Genomic DNA, 6,260 nt, shown 5'->3' on the forward strand with positions numbered 1-6,260 from the left:
GTTTGTAAACAAATGACTCACGGACGTATATGTACGTCTTTGCTTGACTGGACGGCAAAGTCTCAGAGTTCTCGACACTATGTGTTCCTCTATCCGCAGATTATCTGATACACTCGCAGTGAAACTGATAAGGAAATACCATGGCATCCATAATGCGTTATTTGACGATGAATAATGGCCAACGAATGCCGACTGTCGGGCTTGGGACCTATCTCATGAAAGGGGATATTTTGAAACAAGCCGTCGACTACGCGCTATTCCTTGGCTACAGACACATCGACACCGCGCTCAGCTATGGTAACGAGGTTGAAGTAGGCGAGGTCGTCAATGACAGGATAAGATCAGGGAAAAATAAAAGAAAAGATTTGTTTATCACAACAAAGGTACCCTGTGCTTATTTGGAAAAAGACGCAGCAATCAGAAGTTGCGAAATGTCGCTTGAAAGTCTCAAACTGAGACATGTCGACTTGCTGCTTATCCACCAGCCTTGGGGTAATATTAACAGAAGGGATGGAACACTCAAACCTCTTAATCACAAAGGGGAACGCGAACTTCAACATCATGATCTTCTAGAAACATGGGCTGCATTTGAAGAAATGCATGGTCAGAACTGGGCCGAAAGCCTTGGAATATCTAATTTCAACCCAAAACAAATTCAGAAAATATGGGACAAAGCTAAAATCAAGCCTGCAAACCTTCAACTTGAGGCGCATGCGTACTGGCAGCAGAACAAGCTCGTTGAGTTTTGTAGAAAGAAGAACATCGTACTTACTGCATATTCACCTCTCGGGGCACCATCTAAGCCAGATAAAAAGACTGATGATTTGGTGCTGTTGGAAGATCCACAAGTAAAACAATTATCAGTGGAGTACAAGAAGACCCCAGGGCAGATACTGTTAAACTTCCTGTTGCTTAAGGGGATGGGTGTTTTGCCTAAAAGTCAAAGTTTTGAGAGAATTAAAGAAAACTTTGACGTTCTGGACTGGAAGCTTTCATCAAGTGATTTTGAGAAACTGCTGATGCTGGACAACACCGTCAAATATTTTACGAATGAATGGGCTCACGAGCATCCTGAATTTGACAAAAGTGAACCTTTCTGACAAGATGGCAATTACATCCTTACTAGATTTGTAGTACTGGTGTGACTAGTGAATGCTCGTAATAATAGTAAATTGTGTTATGCGGTTAATAGTAATTATTATTTGTTATTCTGGATTTTATTATTTGGAAAGTTAATTCACATAATGTTTGATCTTGTTGATTGGGCTTTGAGGGTGTCACTATCTGTTGATGTATCATATGAATTTAAACATGTTAAACATGCTGATGCGATACACAATTCCATGTTTTGATTCATGTCTTAATCAGGTTAATTTTGTATAATGTGCATCATGTGCATGGTACAGTGTGTCAACGATTTATAGTTACCTTGGTTATTTACCTTCACAATAACCCAGCTTGATCATGTTGAATAGTAAGTCTGATTCATAATCATGCTGATAATGAATACTATTTATTGGTAAATAGTATAGGCATGGTTAGAACAGGACATTATCAAGCTACCTCTGCCGCCTGGTTTAAGGGAGATAATTCACAATATCATTAATACTATTTATTGGTAAATAGTATTAGCATGGTTCGAACAATACAATTAAACCCATGGTTTGATTTATACATTACCTGGGTTGGCAAAAATCTCTGTGCTGCATGGAACTTTGTGGAAGTCTTTGCAGTGCAAATTACATGAATTACCATATTCAACGTAATAAGCGCCCAGGGCGCTCTCAAAATTAGAAATAGGGGGCTCTTATTAGAATATAATTTTGGTGAGAAAAAAAAGAGTTGAAAGATCGTTAATTTCGTGGTTTATGCTGACAGCCTGAAATGATACAGAAGAAAAGTCGTATTATACACAACAGATGTATTTTGCAGAATTTAATTGCCCATAATTAAGGGTGCATATAACACACGAGTGCGCATTGTGTACATTGATCAATTGGAAGGGGTGCTAATGGCTAGGCAATATATTCGCAAATATCGCCCTGGCACTTATTAGGACGGGGCGCTTATTATGTTGAATACAGTAGGTCTTGTGATATGTATTGTATCAGGGCTCGAGTATCATGCTTTGTATCGATATGTGAATTAAGCATGTTAGGATAATTGCATCTGGAAATTTATCGTGTCAATTCAAACAGGGTCAGCTGTTAGGTGACAAGCAAGTGATATCACATCAATCATGGCAACCATATTGGCCTGCTAACAGACTTGTATGCAACTGGCTACTATAGGTAGATTCTTTAACAAGTAATGATAATGACTCTTCATACACATACTGAGTGCTTGCAGTTTTAATATTGTTCATGTTTTTGCAAATCACAATACTTTGGGTATGTATGCTTACACTATGTACACTTGTTTATTGCAGATCATTAAAATATTTCAAATGATGCAATGACATGCATGAATCAAGTAAAGTGATTGGTCTTTAAATTAGTCGACATGTTTACATGATTGAAAACTTTTTGTGATGTTAGTTTGTTTGTTGTTTAACGCTGCAGTCAGCAATATTCCAGCTATATAATGGCAGTCTGTAAATAATGGAGTCTGGACCAGACAATCCGGTGATTGACATCATGAGCATCGATCCACGTAATTGGGATCGATGTCATGCATCAACTAAGTCAGCGAGCCTGACCTCCCGATTCTTTTAGTCGCCTTGTACGACAAGCATAGTGGCCTTTTACGTCAAGAAGGGTTTGCTGAAGATCTATTCTACCCTGGAATCTTCACGGGTCCTTTGTGATGAAAGTATATGAAAAGCCTACTATTGTATACAGAGGATATTAAAACATGAAGAATATTGTCATTTCTTGTGATTTATTTTGCTCTGTTATAGAGTGACATTTTATGTATTTAGGTAGTAATATTTATTGTATATATTTGTGAGTGTGAATGTCATGTCTGTTAATTTATTTTAATGCTGTGATTCTGAACATTATGTGTTAAATGCAGTGAAAATTGTGATAACTATCATTTTGTTGTTAAAACTGTTAACATGATTGTAAAATGTTTGTGACGAAAATATATGAGACGTGTACTATTGTATACAGAGGATATTAAATGAACATGATGAATGAATTATGATTTATTTTGCTCTGCTTCAGAGTGACATTTCATATGACAATTTATATATAGGTAGTTATATTTATTGTATATATTTGTGAGTGTGAATGTCATAAGCATGATAAGAAAACAGTATTTTGCTTGTGTTTCGGTACAATTTTCTAATGCTATGATTCTGATCATAAATGCTGTGAAAATTGTGATAACTGGTCATATTTTTGTCGAAACACTAAAATAATCGATTTATCATTAAAAAGATATACTTGTTTTTTTATTCTAATTGAAAGTCATTAACGCTGCATGTGTCTACGTGATGAAGGTCATGAGCTTAAAGAGAGAGTGAGTGAGTGAGTGTTGCTAAATGCATGGGGGCGGTTGGGTAGCCTAGTGGTTAAAGCGTTCGCTCGTCACGCCAAAGACCCTGGTTCGATTCCCATTCATGGGTACAATGTGTGAAGCCCATTTCTGGTGTCCCCCGCCTTGATATTGCTGGAATATTGCTAAAAGAGGCGTAAAAACATGCTCACTCACTTAAGGCGACACTTTTTTTATTTCTTGGTTTACGGATTTCAAACTCATTTCAAAAGTGAGGCAGGCCAATTAAAAAGAAAAAAGAAAAAAAAGCCTCTCACATTTTTTTTACCTGAATTATGTCCTAAAAAGTTAGGTAGGTATGAAAAAAATATCCTGTCGTAATAAAAGTAAAATAACTCAATTTTTCAAGAACATTTTATTATATCCCTTTCACTCAGCTTGTGCAGGGATGACAACATAACAATATTCATGTCATGAGTGGAAATGCATGAAAAACGCTGCTATTTTGGCTGCAAATGCATGGGCAACGTTTAACTCTTTCAACACCAGCCAACCAGAAGATTACTGCCGTGACACCAAGTTCCCAGAGACTGTTGTGTGATAAATGAAACCAACATTTATCAGTGAATTATCTGCTGAAATTAACATCTTTGCTACTGCATGTTTGGCCATACACTATTTGAAAGGTCTAATTAATCCTATTGTTTATAAATATGAAAGTTATGTGTATTTCATTATTTAAATAATTCATGAACAACTAAATAAAGTTCGTTTTAGATAAATAATAATGTAAGCTAAAACATTCATAACGTCCAAATTTAGCGCAAATCTAACGATTTTTTCGGCAAATATAAGAATTCATAAAATCCACTTACCTATTTCTTTTTAATTTTCATTTGTTTACGTTGAACATTATTTTAAAAAGAATTACAAATAATATCTGTCATCCCCCATTTCCCGATGATAGTGGCTGTCCGCTCACTAACATGAGGAAATACCTCGGGTTTTCAAAGCTTCGTATGAATAACACATACGTCCTGCCATGTCAGTATACATTAAAAAAACTTATATTGTTTCACCGAAAAAATCTGCTACAAGGTTCGTGATTAGTCAAATTTAAGCACGTGACCTAAGGCAGCTAATCAAATTACAGCAAAGATAATTTTCAGACTTTGGCGAAAGGTTTGTGTTAAATCATGTTATTCTGAACGTTTTAGCATGAAATCGCGATCTATATTAAAAATATGGAACTTTATGGAAGCATAGAGCTAGGTTACGAGCTGTGACAAAGATTTCTAATGCATATATTTTGGCATTAAGACATCGTGTCCGAGCCGAGAAATCCAGGCGACGAAAGCCGAGATGTCATTTGACTTACGATATGCGATCGCACGAAAAGTTGGAAATAATAACTAAGATGTCAGTTTGGCAACTTTTATAGATACATTTTTGATGATTTTATTACTTTGTAAATAAAGACGTTTCAGCCCGTGAGAACCCGTTGTCGAGGTGTGTCCGAGATTTTTTTATTTTATTTTTTTATTTTCAATATAACATTGCGGGAAATAGTGTCAAGTGAATATATTTTTAATCTATAGATAAAAAATGATAAAATCAAATGGAATAGGTATTTCAGACATTGTGAAATGTGATAGATTTAATAAATGAATGATATGACAAGTAGGTTAATATAATTATAAACTATTTTGACGTGGCTTGGACGGTTTACCGTGCGGTGTGACTTGTGGCTTTGAACGGCCAACAGTGTTGAAATAGTTAAACTGGTCACCACTGCGCTTTGCGTTGACAAGCTTTGATGGTATAAAGAAGGATCCCAGCAAGAAATATCAGAGTGACTTCCCTTTGCTTTAAGCTCGACGAGGAAAAGAAATCTTTTTTGTTTGAACTTTTTGTCGAAAAGATCGGCGGTAATAAAAAAAAGGGTAATTTTCATTTTTATTTTTTTTTAACATTTGGACTTTGAAAGAGCGGCGCATCCATAAACCAACAAATAAAAAAAATGTCGCCTAATGCGTGTTATCATGGTTATTCTGCTGTTGAAATTTTTCAGTCATATGTCTGGGAACACAGATGAAGGCTTCGTCACAGGCTCTACCTATATGGGAATTAAACCTGGGAATTTGGCAGGGATGAGAACATATCAAGGCTAAACTACCATGGAAACAATGAGTCTGTGAGTGAATGTTGTTTTATGTCACAGTCAGTACTACTCCAGATATGATTTTAGACCAAGCGGGCGCTTCAAAACAGTGGTTGATAGCACACGCAATTTTCCATTTCATTTGGGCCATACTTCTCGTATATCATGGCAGCCAGGAAAATAACCGAATCTGGAACAAGCAAACCAATGGCTGATAGCATGATGACTACTCTATGACACATAATCAGCCAAATCACACTTTTGCCCGCCAGTGGATGATATCAAGAGCAATTATTATGATTGGGTTACGATCAACTATGTTACCAACATTGTGACAATCTTAATATCCTTATTTTAGTCAGCTCTCAGGTCAGTATTCCCTGAATGAGTCAAATGACCTCCATCCATTTCTAAGCAATTTGGATCCTGCCCATTATCTTTTTCACAAGTATTATTTGTTTGTTGTTTAACGCCACACGCAGCAATATTCCAGCTATATGACAGAAATCTGAAAATTATCGAATCCGGACCAGATTAACGCATCACTCAGCAATATTCCAGCCATATGATGGAGGTCTATAAAGAATCGAATCTGGACCAGACAGTCCAGTGATTGACATCATGACCATCGATCCACATAATATTGGGATACGATGAC

General features: G+C 36.4%; 1 pseudogene; it reads left to right on the forward strand.

The window, feature by feature from the left end:
- On the forward strand, window positions 1–1,809 carry LOC139443871 (aldo-keto reductase family 1 member B1 pseudogene; annotated as a pseudogene).
- The last annotated feature ends 4,451 nt before the right edge of the window (window positions 1,810–6,260 follow it).

This window comes from Haliotis cracherodii, unplaced genomic scaffold, assembly GCF_022045235.1.
Source record: "Haliotis cracherodii isolate W230 unplaced genomic scaffold, xgHalCrac1.p SCAF_5, whole genome shotgun sequence".
Classification (NCBI taxonomy): domain Eukaryota; kingdom Metazoa; phylum Mollusca; class Gastropoda; order Lepetellida; family Haliotidae; genus Haliotis; species Haliotis cracherodii.